This window comes from Mauremys mutica, chromosome 8 (assembly GCF_020497125.1).
Source record: "Mauremys mutica isolate MM-2020 ecotype Southern chromosome 8, ASM2049712v1, whole genome shotgun sequence".
Lineage (NCBI taxonomy): Eukaryota > Metazoa > Chordata > Testudines > Geoemydidae > Mauremys > Mauremys mutica.
Genome location: NC_059079.1, coordinates 25,982,852 through 25,997,653, shown reverse-complemented (window position 1 = coordinate 25,997,653; position 14,802 = coordinate 25,982,852). Strand labels below are relative to the sequence as shown.

Sequence of the window (14,802 nt, the reverse complement as noted above, 5' to 3'; positions counted from 1 at the left end):
TGTGTACCAGCTCAGTGCACATTGTTCCACTGACTTAATTTCATTTTGTTGTAGGTTTGTTTTGGTCCCAGTCTCATTCACTTCAGAAATTTTTAAAATATAAATAAGATTGTATATAGAAAGTAATTTAAAAGGTTTATTGATATTTAATTTATCAATGTAATGTACTGTACTTCATATTTTAGATTAAAAATTCACAAGGCTCAACATCACTTTTATCTCAATTAGCCAATGTATTTGTCAGAATGACTTGTTATTTATTTATAATGGTTTATAATGGAGCCACCTCTTCAACTATAAGGAGGGCTAGCAAGTGCCATGATGCTAATGGTAGAGAAAGGTGCTGGGGTTACATTCCATTCATTGTGGTGGGCCCTACCATTTTATTTTCAGTGACAGTCACAGAGCTGTTATGCCCACAGATAGGATTCAGCTGCCAAAGCTATTGTTCTGCCTTTTTTTATTTAGCCTGATCTTTAGTTATAAGAGATACAAGGGGTTCTCTTCCTGAAGGACAACATTCTTATGTCTAACTATGAAAGGCACTGCAGTTTCTTGTGGATATATCATGAGGGAGAGGGATTGTTGGTTTGTGAATCTGGGCCATTATTATGCAGTTCACAAACAAGGCCTATGACATTTTCCTCCAAAATATACATGTTGGCTAATTTATAGTTTAACTTCCATAACCATATGCAGATTTATTTAATCTACAAAACCATCTGGCTTGCTCTCACAGCCATTACATTCAGTCAATTTTTGTGTGAATTTCTCTGTTGATTTGGAAGTACAACCTAGTTGAGAAATCTGAGTTTTGTCTTTATAGCCAGCCTATGCTATCTGTATAAAATCTCTGAAGCACTTTGAGATCACTGGATGGGAAGCATTACATAGATGCTATTTTTATTATTTCACAGTTTAGAAATCAGATTTTCATTCAGTCTCTTATGTCTTCTTAGAAGTACATAGAGTGTCATTGCATGGCTGAGATACATATTGGATTCACCTGATAAGCCTTAGTGCTATGTATGTTGCAGGTCTAGAGCACAGAAGTTATATGAATCTTGATCCAGCTATTTAAACATATATGTACTACATTTCAGAAGTGTTTTATTGATGGTATCTGACTAATACTCCAAAAAGTTCCCTCCACATACAGTCAAGTTCTCTCTCATACAGTAGAGATTCCATTGTCAAAGGGCTAGGAGACTCAGAGCCAAATTTCTCAATATTTTACACCATAATGTCCTCTTTTGTTCCTTACATGCGAATGCTGGGTCTGTTGCATAGCATGGGATGCCTATTGTTGTCAACAGAAGTTCCAGATTTTAAAAAAAATGACCATTTGTCAATGGTTATCATCCAGTGGTGTATGAAATACCCTCAGTATTAGAGAGCTGTTAGAGAGGAAGTATGGTCTTGCAGTTAAACCTCTGGTCTGAGATATGGGTTCAATTTCCAGATCAGCCACAAAATTCCTGTACGGCATTCAGCAAATCATTTGAGCTGTGTCTCAGTTCCCCATCTGCAAATCAGAGATAACAATAATTCCTTTCTCCCATTCTTTATTTGTCTTGTCACTTTATGTTGTCAGCTCTTTGGAGCAGAGACTGTATATGTTGCTATATGTTTGCACAGTGGGGCCCTATTCATTGTGGGGTCTGTAGGTGCTACCGTAATACAAATAAATAAATAATAATTTTTAATGGTGACCATTATGGTTTCCTGTTTAATGCAGGATCATAAAATATTTATATAAACGCTCACTAATACGCTAAAGAGAAACGAATGGTATTATTCACGAAATGTCAAGAAAATGCGTACACCTATCAAGTCTGATTTAAAATTCTGTGCTGCTTCTTCCTATACTTCAGAGGAATCACTGAAAACATTTGATACTTTATACCACTGATTCCCAGATGTCATGTTAGGTGCAAACAATGGTACCTAGGAAAACCATGCAGTTTTATTGATTGTAGCAAATTGGCTCAAGCTTATATGCATGCTTGTATGAGAACAGTTGAGAATTTTAAGGTTATACATAAATAGCAACTGGTTTTCTCCCAAGCTTTGCATTTCTTATTGAAATTAACTCCAATAGTGGATTTACAGGGATTATGCATAGCATCTTAATATTAAATTACCAGGATATCTTCCCAGAAACATCTATTATACATAAGTTATATTTGATAATGTTGTGTGTTACTAAACTTCCCCTATGCACTGTAGTTTGATGACATTCAGTTAATCACATTTGTTAAGTTTACAATGGTTATAATACCTAAATCTCCCTTTTGTGATGTCAACTGAAAGACAGATTTAGAAAAAGATTTGAGTTCCAGAGACCCCAGATATATAGAATGAAGTTGTTTCCCAGGTGAAGGGAGTAGGAAAGATTCAATCCTGCATAGTACAAAGTTACTGGGAAAGTGGTTGCATAAGCTGGTGATAAAATTAGGTTCCTGCATTCTTGCTGCAAGAAAATAAGATTCCTGGGGAAGAAGAGGAATAGTACAAAGAATAAATACAGTAGTAAAACAGGACAGCTTCCTTGGTCTCACTAGTAATGTATTACATGCAATGAAGTAGTGAACTATAAAGTATAATAATGCACTGAAATGTAGAAACTATTAGAAAATCAACATTTTCCAGCCATGTACCACACAGTTACCTCAGGTTGAGTCATGGTTTACACCGAAAGGATTATGCAATTATTTGTAAACCACCCAATAGAAGTAAATTTGTAAGAAGGATTTTAAGAAGAAGGTGGTGATTTGGCAAGCAAGTCTCGGGTAGGTGTTTATGTACTACTAGGTGGGGAATGTTGCAAGTGCTAACTTTTTCATGGTGATTCTATACTTTGCAAAGAGCAAGTCAAGTTAAATAGCCAGATATACTGCCTATATCTAAGCAAGGATGTCCCACTGATGTTAATGGAAGCCCTTTGCAGGGAATACGTGTAGATAGGACCCTAATATGAAGAGTAAAATTATTATTATAAAATATGTTTAGCTTTTATAATGTTGTGATTGTTATAAAGTAAGATTATTATTCACCTTTGGATATCAACTGGGATGTCAGAATAAAGAGTAAAATTAGAGACAGAAGGTGTGTGAGGATTTAACTCACTTATTCCCACTTATAGCCTGTACATAATGAATTCCAACTAGTCTATTTCTGTTTGTCTTAGGGAAAGAAAAGTGCTTGAGTTATTTTACTTCATCAACGTTATGCATTTTTCCAGCTAAGATGAGAAAGACAGATGGGGGGGGGGGAAGGGAAGGAGAGAAGAAATAGAGGGATGCAAGGTTCACAAGTCACCAATCCCTTTGAAGGGCTTGGGATTTTACTAAAATACTCATTTAACAGTCTTTCATACATCTGAAACATGCAAGAGTATTTACATTAATAAAATTAGCACATTTTTCCCCCAAAGAAACTCACTGACAGTCTTCTACTTTGTTGATTTTATTTTTCTAAAAATGTGCAGATTTCTTCTACCTCAGATTCATAAATTTTATGAAAAAGGAATAGCCTACCTGATTTTAATGAGAATGTCAAGTGGTTGGTGTGTTTCACAGTACTTAAAAAAAATGACACCTGCATTTGGAAAACACAAAATACCAAAAAATGAACAAAGTGTATGCTAAACTAATATGTGACTAAAGAACCAAAGGAATTAAAAGGTACCTATATGGATTTTATGATGGCATGCTACAAAGGCCCACACTCCAGCTAATTCTACAATCTGTTATGTTCATTAGTCAAACACCACCTATACTTTCATTGTTACTGTTCCAGAATCACACTTCCAAAGGGAAGTATGCTAATTATACCAGATCTGTTGCTGATGGAGTAGCTTAGCACACTAGGGGGTTAGCAAGCACAGTCTCCTCAGTGCTCCCTTAAGATAGCAGTTTGCTTCCCACTGCTGCTAAGGACAGGAATCAGGATTCTACACATTTTCAGACCTGTCTGAACAAAAGGGGTCAATCTGCAGATCCCTTTGAGGGCAACAATGGCCTCAGCCTTCCTTCTTATTTTGGGCTCTTCATCCTTTGAACATTTCTGCTGAGAGTGAAATACATTTGTGTTGTTCTGTAACATATCTGACTTTTGCTTTTTAATAAAGTGATAGTATCTTCTGTGCTAGCATATTCTAAGGTTGAATTATTTAAAGCAGCTGTGAATCCCTGTGAAGGTTTTGCAGCTAAGATCCAGCTTTTAAAAGCTGATTGCCAATTTATGCTTAGCCCTACAGCAAATCTTCAACCTAAAGTCCACCAAACAATTCTGACCATAATGGATCATGACCTAAAAGCAAAATTCCACCATCCTTGGCCCCTCTATGGAGACAGGAAACTCTGGGCACAATAAAAGCTGAGTGCATCTGCTGCCCAGGGAAAAAGATTCTGGAAACCTGATCACAAGTAGAGTTATAACTCTTGTGCACTGGGGAGCAAAACTCTATATGGTGGTCTCTCTGCAACAGCATACAGAAGGATAGGGTTTGGAGTGAGAAGTGTGAGGGAGTGATGGATGTATTACTATGATTATTTAGTAGGCATTTCTCTGTGTTCCAGGGCAGGGGAAGAGGGGATTCTGCTTCCTAATTCCTTCCTTCAGGCTTTGCAGATCTACCAGAGAACAACCCTGTTATTCTGATTTAGTTCCAGAAACAGAATTAACTCATGATCTAGTTTAACATAGTTATGGGACCTATTCTAAATAATCACTAGCAATTTTCCCAAACCTGCTTCATCCTGATGTTCAAGTTCATTTTACAAGTTATAATACTCAGCACTTACATACTGCTGTTCACCTACAAAGCAAATTGCAAACATTAGCTTAATTACAAAATTATATACTGTAAAAGAAAATGAATCCTAACTCTTTCAGTGTGCTTAGCTTTTAACCAAGCAGGAAGAAATCCCTTGTGTTAGGTGAAGTTTACAGCACAGAATATTCTGAGATATTTTCTAAAGACCCTGGAAAAAACACAGGAACCTTTCTGCAGGAGTAGCTACCTTATCACAAGTTAGGCCTTATCCACAGTTACAATGTAAATAAAAACATAATTGATAGTAAATGTTACTCCAAACTTTGGTCTTTTGCCTCATTTTCTAAATGGGAAAAACTAGGTTTAAAAAAACCTCAACCCCCACACTATATAGTTGTATTTACCAATTGCTATGTAATGATTATTTCCACACAAAGAATTATGTTCAAGTTAACATTGCAGATATGTGAATCAGCAATTTAAGTACACAAGCTATTCTGTAGGGGAATTGCTTTGTTATTTTAAATAGCCCCAACATAGAATAGTGAATAAAGAATTCTGAAGAGAAAAGAAATATAGAACATTCCTTTCTCCTCTCTAGAGAGCCTTCTTAAACCTAAAAGAGCAAATAAACCCCAAACCACACATGAATCAAACAAACTAAAAGAACACCTGGGGCCACTTTTATATGGGATCTTGCTGGGCCAAATTGGGGTGGAGTAATAGGAGGACTTAGTTCACCTGTGACATGCTTGGTGAGTATAAAAGCCTTACTTGAGCACTCAGGGAAAGATTATAATCAGCTAGGTATTTCATCAAAAGAAGTTGTTTTTAGTAATAGTATTTTCTAAACTTTTTTTTTGAATAATTAATAGGGGTTTTGCTTAGAGTTATCTTCTAAAGGGTTGTTTGTTTTCTTTTGCTTCTTCCTTTCTGGCTCTATTAGTAGAGGGTTATATTTATAATGAATGGTTTTGCTGAGTCTTAAGGGTATAGTCTATTTTTGCATTGTGACACTTTTTTTTTTCTTTTGCATGATATAAACACTTCAACACAGAATAGCTGTAACTTTACTATCTGTCATAAGCTTCTCTAAGAGGCAGCTGTTCATGGTGTGCGGTCTCCTTCTTTCTTCCTCCCCTTTAAGAGTCTTAGGATGCTTTTTGGATTTTTCTATTTCCCTGTATAAACCTTTTTGAATGAAAATCCTCATCTCTAGTTTATCAGATTTTGATTGGAAGTCCTTTTCTGTAAGGAAAAGAACTTTAAAAAAAAAAGTTTAAGTCTTTGTCAGTTTTGATATCTTCTAAATACAAAATTAAAAAAATAAAAACCTTTTAACTCTTGAAACTTAACTTCAGTCACTTGTTTTCATGTATGCTATTGCTTGGGCTTAGCTCTATTAAATCTTTAAAATAAATTAAAAAAATAGGAGCCAATACAAACTGCTTTAAAGATTATTTGACTTTTTTTTCTTCTTTTGAAGAAATTCTGCCTATTGGGAACTACCAGCACCTATTTGGGTTTTTTCTCTCCAAAATAACAAATGGTATTAGCTGAAAATGATCTATAAATTAATTCTAAGGCTCCAATCTTGTAAGCACTGTCAATGGGAATACTCATAGTTGCAAGTATTACACCCAATAGCAAGCATTTCAGGTTTGGGCTATAATGTATGAAAGCAAAGGGAAAAGAATCCATTTTGTGCTAAACAACACTGCAACTTTCCCTGTCCCCTGAAGTATTAGTCTTGACTGAATTATCAGTATCCTATATATCCTGCTAGGGATTTCACACCATGAAATTGCACTGGAACAATAATTGTCCTGATTATGTTGGACAAAATTGTAAAGTAACCAGACATAAGTAGAGTATTTGGAATTAACAGTAGATGTTTAATCTGAGCTGATGGCATTGGACTCAGTAATTTGGACAATGAGTAGAAAAAAAGGAATAGGATTTGTATATGTGTGAGCATTTCTCAACCCAGAGGGCAGTTTTTTTCACATTCTAAAGCCATGTGAGCTTCTTTCTGCTTGACTGTTCAATATATTGTATTTGTACCAATGAAATCTGAAAAACTAAGCAAATGGAAGTTGCGTATGAATATATAACGGAAGTTTGATATTTTAAGCCGGTTATTTACTGAGCATTTGCTGATGTGGGTTTGTTTCAAAGAATTGCATATTCAGGTATATTATAGTGATGACACTCAAACTGCATTCAGGTTATGTCAGCATATCTACTGTAAAAGTTTAGGGGAGAAATTATTTGTTTCACACTATGGGCATATAGTGGCCTCTTGATGCACAGGCATTAATTTAGGATCTTGAACTTGGGCTTTCTGCTCTGAGGCCTGCAGGGGAAAGCACACTCTGGGTATGGCTACACTGGCGAGTTGCAGCGCTGGTAGTTTGCAGCGCTGGTCGTCCAGCTGTGCAGGGCCAGCGCTGCAGTGTGGCCACACTGACAGCTACCAGCGCTGCAGTGTGGCCACATTGGCAGCATTTCCAGCGCTGTACTGAGAGGTGCATTGTGGGCAGCTATCCCACAGAGCACCTCATCCCGTTTTGGCGCCGTTTTGGCACTGAGTATTGTGGGAAGGGGAAGGAAGTGTGTGGGTCATTCCGCTTCCTGTTCCAACGCCCCGTGGTGCATCGCTTCACTTCCCAGCAGTCTCACTTTCGCCGTCCATGTTTCTTGCCATTGTGAGTGCAGCACGCTGTGAAATGGAGCCTGAGCTGCTGAGGAATTTGCTGCTGACTGTCGCCAGCACATCACGTTTGGCAGTTGAGCTATTCCTTCAGCTCCAAAGTGACAGTGAGGATTCCGATGATGATATGGATTTGCCTAAAGCGGGTGACATGAAATTGCTTGTGGCGGTAACGGAAATGCTCAGCACCGTGGAACGCCGCTTTTGGGCTCGTGAGACAAGCAGTGAGTGGTGGGATCACATTGTCATGGAAGTCTGGGATGACGAGCAGTGGCTGCAGAACTTTCGTATGAGAAAAGCCACTTTCATGGGACTGTGTGCTGAGCTCGCCCCCACCCTGCGGCGCAAGGACACAAGATTGAGAGCTGCCCTGATGGTGGAAAAGCGGGTGGCTATTGCAATCTGGAAGCTGGCAACTCCAGACAGCTACCGGTCAGTCGGGAACCAGTTTGGAGTGGGAAAGTCGACCGTTGGAATCGTGTTGATGCAAGTTTGCAGGGCCATTAATCGCATCCTGCTAAGGAGAACCGTGACTGTGGGGAACGTGCAGGACATTGTGGATGGCTTTGCAGAAATGGGTTTCCCTAACTGTGGAGGGGCAATAGATGGGACGCATATTCCTATTCTGGCACCACCCCACCTAGCCTACGAGTACATTAATCGCAAGGGGTATTTCTCTATGGTTCTCCAGGCGCTTGTGGATCACCGTGGGCGTTTCACTGATATTTACACAGGCTGGCCTGGAAAAGTGCACGATGCACGCATCTTTCGGAACAGTGGCCTATTCAGGAAGATGCAGGAAGGTACATTTTTCCCAGACCGAAAGATCACAGTAGGGGACGTTGAAATGCCCATTGTGATCCTTGGGGACCCCGCTTACCCATTAATGCCTTGGCTCATGAAACCCTATACAGGGAAGCTGGACAGGAGCCAGGACCGTTTCAACTACAGGCTGAGCCGATGCCGAATGACTGTGGAGTGTGCTTTTGGCCGTTTAAAGGGGCGCTGGCGGGCGCTTTATGGGAAGCTAGACTTGGGGGAAAGCAGCATCCCTGCGGTTGTATCCGCGTGCTGTACCCTCCATAATATTTGTGAAGGGAAGGGTGAAACATTCAGCCAGGCATGGAACAACGAGGTGCAAGTCCTGGAGGCTGAATTTGCACAGCCAGACAGCAGGGCTACTAGAGACGCCCACCACAGGGCAACAAGGATTAGGGATGCCTTGAGGGAGGAATTTGAGGCAGAAAGCCAACAGTAATGTTTTTTTGCCTTGACCAGGAGTGACGTACACTGGTTACAGTGCTTTTAAGTGCCTGTGTTTTCCTTGATGTTGGTTACCTGTGTTTTCATTGGGGTTTGTTATCTTTCACTTTATGCAGTAATAAAAACTGTTTCATAATCAAATAAATCATTTATTTAAAAAAAAGGAAGTACACGGGCAGGGGGGTTGGTTGTTGAACTGTACATTCATAGTTTTGCATATGTACTGCCAGGAGTGCTGTGCACCTCAGGATTGTACTGTTGCATGGTGATGGGGGTTGAGTGCAGAGGGTAAGGGTCATAGTTCTCTGGGCTCATAGGTGACCGTACAGGTGTCGGGGGCAGCTGGTGATGGTGTAGGTAAGAACCTGGATGCTGGGGAATGGGACTTGGAGCTGACATTGGTGCATAGGGGAAAGAGGTTTGGGAGGGTGGGGGTTTTGCACGGTAGTGCTCTGCCTGCATTGCTACCAGTGACTGCATACAGTCTGTTTGGCGCGCAATGAGGTTTATAAGCTGCCTCGTGGTTTTCTTCTGCGTCAACGCCTTTCTCCTGCTTTCTGTTTCCCTCCAGTGCTGCATCTTTTCTCTCCATTTCTGCGCATTTTTATTCTCTGCTGCACACTGGTTCATAACTGCCTTGACCAAATCTTCTTTGCTTCTATTCGGTTTCCTTCTCAGGTTCTGAAGCTTTCTTTCAGTCACTGATAAGACCGGCCCAGGACTACTCAAGGTCACTATAAAAATACAGCAAATGATACATTTTAAGAGAGCTTGCATTGTGTATAATCTGAAGTAAAAGTCTCACACAAGCATTCCTCAGACATTTCAGCAACTGCTAGAGAATTCACAGCCTCCCAGAAATGGTAATGGTAATTAACCCTGGGGTTCCTGCCTGCCGCGGTATGCTCGGGCAGGGGGCTTCAAGCTTCATGGCTAGACTGCCTGTTTTGGGGCTTTGTTAAACGCAGCACTGCCATGTCCCTCAGGAATTAACCCTGGGGTTCCTGCCTGCCGCGGTCTGCTCGAGCAGGGTGCTTCTTGCTTCATGGCTAGACTGCCTGTTTTTGGGCTTTGTTAAACGCAGCACTGCCATGTCCCTCAGGAATTAACCCTGGGGTTCCTGCCTGCCGCGGTATGCTTGGGCAGGGGGCTTCTTGCTTCATGGCTAGACTGCCTGTTTTTGGGCTTTGTTAAACGCAGCACTGCCATGTCCCTCAGGAATTAACCCTGGGGTTCCTGCCTGCCGCGGTATGCAGTTGGGGAAACAGCACTGAAACACTCCCTCCATTTCCCACAGGAGTTAATACTTGAAGATATTTCCCTTCTGCGGGTTACCAAAGAAGCAAGGGAGGGTCTCCTACAACAATGCGGATTCCGCCCGGGTCCTTATGCAGCGTGCCTCTGTGCAAGCATGGTTCCCCCACCCCTCCTGGAACAGTGGCGCGGACGCGTTAGCCTGAATGGGACAGGGACCACAATGGCTCTCCCTTTAAACTTGGTCACGCGAATTGCCTATGCTCTTGCAGAAACTTTTGAAGAGATTACAGAGGCAGATTACTGCGATGTGATAGACCACATCAATGGGATATTCCATGTCTAGGCATGCAGGCATGCAGCCATACCATCCCCCCTCCTCTCCCAAAACCTTTGCATTGCAATAAAAGCTGCTTACCTGGGACCTGCTCCTGTGATTCTTCTGCACCAAGTTCCAGGGGCTGCGACTGGCTAGCTTCCTCCTGGCTTGAGAAGAGCTCCTGACTGCATGCCTCCTCCGGGGTGTCTTCCCCCACCACAGTAGCCTCACTGTCTGCCTCCCCCTCCCCCTCCTCTACCGGCTCTGAACTGTCCATCGTGGTCCTTGGATTTACAGAGGGGTCACCCCCATAAATCGCATCCAGCTCCTTGTAAAACCAGCAGGTCGTGGGGGCACTGCCGGATCTGCGGTTCCTCTCACGTGCTTTGCAATAGGCACTCCGGAGCTCCTTTACTTTAACCCTGCACTGCAGCGCATCACGCTCATGGCCCCTTTCCAGCATGGCTCTCGATACCTGGGCAAAGGTATCATAATTCTTACGGCTAGAGCGCAGCTGTGCCTGCACAGATTCCTCCCCCCAAACACTGATGAGGTCCATCAGCTCGCCATTGCTCCATGCTGGGGCTCGTTTGCCACGTGGAGGCATGGTCACCTGTAAAGATTCACTGATTGCATTCCATACCTGGCTGAGCAAACAGGAAGGGGATTTTTAAAATTCCCGGGGCATTTAAAGGGCGGGTCACCTGAGGCCAGGGAAGTAGAGTCTGAACTGATGAGCAGAGTGGCTGAACAGGCATTCTGGGATACATCCTTATACCCTGGAGGACAATCACAGCGCTGGTGTGTGGCCACACTTGACCAGCGCTGCAGAACCAGCGCTGGAATCCTTATTCCCCATGCCGAGTGAGGTGTACGGCCAGCGCTGCAGCCAGGGAGTTGCAGCGCTGGAAGTGCCTTGCAGGTGTGGCCACTTACTAATTGCAGCGCTGGTGGAGGCTTTCCAGCGCTGCAACTCGCCAGTGTAGCCATACCCTCTGACTACTCTCCAATTACTCTCATCTCACTAATGCTCAGAGTGGCATTGAGCAGCTCCGCAGGGAGAGATGTCTAGTCCTCTTCAGCTGGGAGGGTTGAACCAGGGATTTTGAAAATGATGAGCAAAAACCAGAGAGGGAATAGAGGGATCCCACTGAAAGAACAGATATTTAACTCTAAATTTCCTGTCCTTTGTAAGCTTCAGATAAGAAATTAATCCTACTTTAATATATATCTCATTTAATTAGACATTAGACACATTATCAATGAATAGAGTGAATGTATATAGATCAGATTACTTACACTTAAATGAAGTATTGGGGGGATGATGAATACCTTTTATCTAATCCAATTTGGGCCAAATCCTGTTTGCTTTAGTCAGATGAGTAAGCCACTGAAGATGAGTGTACTTGCATTAGTAAGGCAAGCAGAACTGGGACATGTGTGTCTGATATTTATATCCCCAGGGCAGTAACTATCTCTAGTTTTCCTTTGTTATATTTTGAACTTTATACCTGATTTAACTAATTAGTTAATAGCCTTTACTCAGAAATGCTCCTAGCCTTTAGGTTTTTAGTGTGCTGATTGCTGTCAGAGCATATTATTGTCTTTTCTGACTGAACAATTGGTTGCAATGTAGCTATTGCATTTTCCTTTATTAGAAAATCTCTTGGATTCTTATAAAAAATACCAAGTGATCATCCCACGTTATCTGTTTAACCAGCACATGTTATGGGGAATTTTGACAAATGCCCGGCTTTTTCATACAGGAATTTGGGAAAACATTAATACTTACAGTGTAAAGGATTGTCAATAAGAATTGGGGGGAAATGACTGTGCTATATTGTCTAACACCTGTTTGTGATCTCACACCAGTTTATATCCATTTAATTCAGTTGACTTCACTGGAAATACTCACAATTTACATTGTGAGATCAGAATTAGGTTGCCTACATATTTCAATATTCAAAACAAAATCTGTGGTGTTTTAAAACAGAAATTTGCCACAAAAGGACAGATTATCTTGTAGGTACTGGCCCAAGTTTGACCTTCTGGGCAGTGCATCCCATGACCATTCTGAATACAGATCTTTATCTAGCCGCCACCATCACTAATTCCCTGTAAAGGAAGGGCAGGGCCAAGGCTTTGTCTTCTCTGCATCTTTGGGTCATTTTACTCTAGTGGCTCGTAAGAGGGAGCTGAGTGCGGGGACTGCAGTAGTCAGGGGCGGCTCTAGTTTTTTTTGCTGCCCCAAGCATGGCAGTCAGGCAGCCTTCAGCGGCTTGCCTGCGGGAGGTCTGCTGGTCCCGCGGCTTCGGCGTACCCCCTGCTGAACTGCTGCCGAATCCGCGGGACCAGTGGATCTCCCACAGGCAAGCCGCTGAAGGCTGCCTGACCGCCGCCCTTGCAGGGACCAGCAGGGTGCCCCCCATGGCTTGCCGCCCCAGGCACACGCTTGGAGCTCTGGTGCCTGGAGCCGCCGCTGGCAGTAGTATGAGTCATGTTTCTCTCCTTTCCTCCTCATACATCTGTAGCTTGCACTCTAAATGGAAGGGAGGCTTGGAAGGGATATGTAGACACAACCACCTGCCTGAGAAGCTGCCAAATCACTTTATGACAATAAAATGGAAACCGTCACACCTAGTAACTTTCTCTTGGTGGCTTTCTAACTTCCTCAGGCATGGCTCTCTGTCCTCTTTCTGCAGAGCTCTTCCAAAGACTCATTTGTCATCACCCACTGACATACTAAAGGGTCAGCCATCTCCCCAAGACATTGCTAGATTCGTTGTTTACTTTCTCTGTCTATGGGTCTGCCAGTCTCCAGACAGGGTCAACAATGAACAGCTTTGCCCAGTGTAGAATATCCCTCCCATTTTAACTTCCCCCTGTAAATAAAACATTGAATTTAACATTGTTTTAAACATCCTTCCAGGACAATAAATATTACTATCCTCTACATGAATATCACTATTGAAATATGGCTTCATTCTTCCATAGTTCAGATCTCTCCTTTTACAAAAATGTCTTCCTAGATCATTAAAATTACATCAAACAAATATGCCTACATATCAAATTTGTCTTTACATAGATGAAACTACTATATTGTTATTAGATTTTGCCTGTTGGTCAGAATATTAATATATCATGCAACACAAATGATTTTAGGACTAAAATGTATGTGGATGGAGTGGAGTACAGGGGTCCAATAGTTACTCACCACATTTTGAGGGCACCATGGCTGATATTATGGCTTTCCCAAGTAGCCATAAGAGACAATTGATTATTTATTTTTATTAGTATTAAGGAAAAACTTAGATGCTCCAGCCAAGATTTCAGGGCTAGTTGGTCTAAGCACTATACAGACACATAGTAAGAGACAATCCCTTACAAGCTAAATAGAGACAAGGGCAGGAGAAAGGAAGTATGAGTATCCTCATAGTAAAGATAAAGAATTAAGGCAGGGAGATTAAGCAACTTGTCCAAGATCATACAGGAAGTCTGTGGCAGAGCTAGGAATATAACTCAGACCCCTGAGCCCAAGTCTAGTGCCTTAACCACACAACTATAACCCCTCTCTGGCCATCTCCTTTGGTTATCTTGCTTATTTAGATTATTGAAACCAGATGGTACAGTGTTTGACTCTGATTAACCATTCCTTCTGGTGTCACTGTTTCTGATACCTTATTGCTGATAACTAGCTCAGTCTCCTGTAAGTGAAATTCAGCTTCCAGGGCAGTGTATCCATGTGGATTGGAACAATAACTTACATCCTGCTCCCTGGTGGTAACTATATTAAATTTTTCAGGGTGATCCTCTAAAGATTGGCTATATCCAGGAGCAGCTTTCTTCAAGTGATGTCTCACTGCATTACTCAATCCTAGTATCTTTTTTCTTGCCTCATTGCTCAATTTGCACACTTTCAGTGTAGCATTCCTTCTGGTGACATTTTTTGAATCCATTTGTTTCTTGAGTGTCAACTTTTCTATAGGACCCCCTACTCTTTCCTTTTCTACAATATAGATTGCATACCCTACATCTGAGTTTCCCTAGCCTACCACATTCAGACGGGTTTCTTATCAGGTTCCTGTTTCCTAGGAATTAACACTGATTAGAGGTTGTAATAAGTTTTCCCTCTTGGTGTTCCCTCTTTGCAGTTTCTTCAGTCATTGTTTCCACTGATTCATGTAGTTAGCATGACTATTACCCTCCTGGATGTGTACGTAGTCCAAAAAGTTACATATGGATAATCTCGTAAAGCAGAAATGAAGTGGGATTCCTTTTTTCATGCTTGTTGCAATTATAAGTGCTAATTGGTTTCTACAGTCCTTTTAATTTGATATTTATTCCTCAGTCAATATTTTTAATATTATTAAATATTGCTCTGTTGAATTTTTCCTTGCAGTTATAGGATGTAGCACAGGACCTTTCATCCAACTGTATTCACAAAAATCCTTGAGTATTTGACTCTCAAGTTCT

General features: G+C 41.5%; 1 long non-coding RNA gene across 1 annotated transcript; it reads right to left on the bottom strand.

Moving 5' to 3' along the window:
* Positions 1–435: 435 nt before the first annotated feature.
* On the bottom strand, positions 436–5,409 carry LOC123376737. The gene is made up of 3 exons (XR_006581916.1): positions 5,185–5,409; positions 3,540–3,600; positions 436–1,525 (listed from the first exon to the last, which is right to left on the bottom strand). It is a non-coding gene; the product is annotated as an uncharacterized LOC123376737 (long non-coding RNA).
* Between the last annotated feature and the right edge of the window lie 9,393 nt (positions 5,410–14,802).